This window comes from Bison bison, unplaced genomic scaffold (genome assembly GCF_000754665.1).
Source record: "Bison bison bison isolate TAMUID 2011002044 unplaced genomic scaffold, Bison_UMD1.0 scf7180017864075, whole genome shotgun sequence".
Taxonomy (NCBI): domain Eukaryota; kingdom Metazoa; phylum Chordata; class Mammalia; order Artiodactyla; family Bovidae; genus Bison; species Bison bison.
The window spans coordinates 1,170,017-1,171,412 of NW_011494647.1; the positions used below are offsets into that span (position 1 = coordinate 1,170,017).

The 1,396-nt window shown below is 38.9% G+C and overlaps 1 pseudogene; it reads right to left on the reverse strand.

The window, feature by feature from the left end:
• Positions 1–202: 202 nt before the first annotated feature.
• On the reverse strand, positions 203–990 carry LOC104986819 (annotated as a pseudogene).
• Positions 991–1,396: the final 406 nt, after the last annotated feature.

Below are 1,396 nucleotides of genomic sequence, written 5' to 3' on the forward strand. Positions count from 1 at the left end.
TTCCTACTGAATTCTACTCAAGGTATTTTCCTCCAAAATAAGTTGTGAACCATGGTATAAAGGGGAAAAGAGACCTCAAAAAGAGGGCAACTGAGCACAAGAGGAGAAGGGAAAAAAAAAAAAAAAGACTGTGACTTGCTTCCAGGGACTGGAGGGAATTTTAAAAGGCTGGAATCCATCAGTGTTCCATCAGTCATCTTCTTCATCTTTCCTCATCCTCATCCCGTTCATCATCAAAGCTTCCAATCTTCTTCCTCTTCATCATCGTCATCATCTTCTTCTCCTTCCCCTTCCTCATCCATGTCAGGAACCAAACAGTACTGTAACGGATTTGGCCAAATATCATCATTGATGACCTCTCCTAACTCACCTGCCCCTGCATCAGAATGATCAGTAAACCAGGTGAAGAAGCTTTCTGGTTCCTCATGCTGTCTCTTCCTGCTGGCTTGATTCTGTGTTTGACTTGATCATTTCATCAAATCCTTTCCAAGTTTCCATTTGATTTCATTGGACTTTGAAGATGGATCACCACTCTTATTCAGATGAAATTCTTTGGAGAGAAGTTTATTTTTGAAGTAAGGGTTTTCATTAAAATACAAATTTATTCTGTAACCTGATTTAATGTCTTCAAATTCTTCACTTCAATTCTTATCAAATAATGTAGCACCTTTTAATTTTCCTCTCCAAGCAATGCAGACACTTGTGGATGGCTAACATATATTGTTACCCCCAAATCTGGGATTTTGATAGTAGGCAAAGTTTGTTATACTTCTGTTCTACTTTCGAAATCTCTTCACTGGCTTCTTCATTAAGTCTGTCTATTTCATTTTGTACTTTATCAATATGTTCGATTGCTTATTGCTGTTCTTTTTCTTCCTTCAGCAAGTTTGAAGAAGCAGATGCCTCATCTGGCCTGGAGGCAAGAGTCAGCCTCACTGTTTTCAGTTTCTTAGCTTGGAGTGGAAATGAAAACTGGTGTTTGGGAGCCATGCTGGGGAAAAAAGCCAAGGACCCTCCAAGGGGAAGAGAAAGGTACTGCAAGCTCAGAGAACTCTAATTTGCTTTTTATGTGGGACTGTTCTGAGATGTACTGTATGTTATATCCCAAAAGTTCCCAGTGTAATTGAGTTCCCACTGCCTATACTGGTAACATGTTCACTAAGATACTCTGTTTCACCTTCTCTATTTCATCTATTTCTTTCCTTCTGTTTCACCCACTCTTCTACCATTTCTTTAGAGATTATCTCCTACATAAACCTCTTGAAATCATGTTCTTGTCTAGAGTCTGCATTATGGAAGATTAAACTAAGCCTTCCTAGGGAAAAGAATAAGTAGATTATTCCAAGGAGAGTGAAAAGCATGACTAGAAGCCTAGAGGTAAGAGAATGCATAGCAT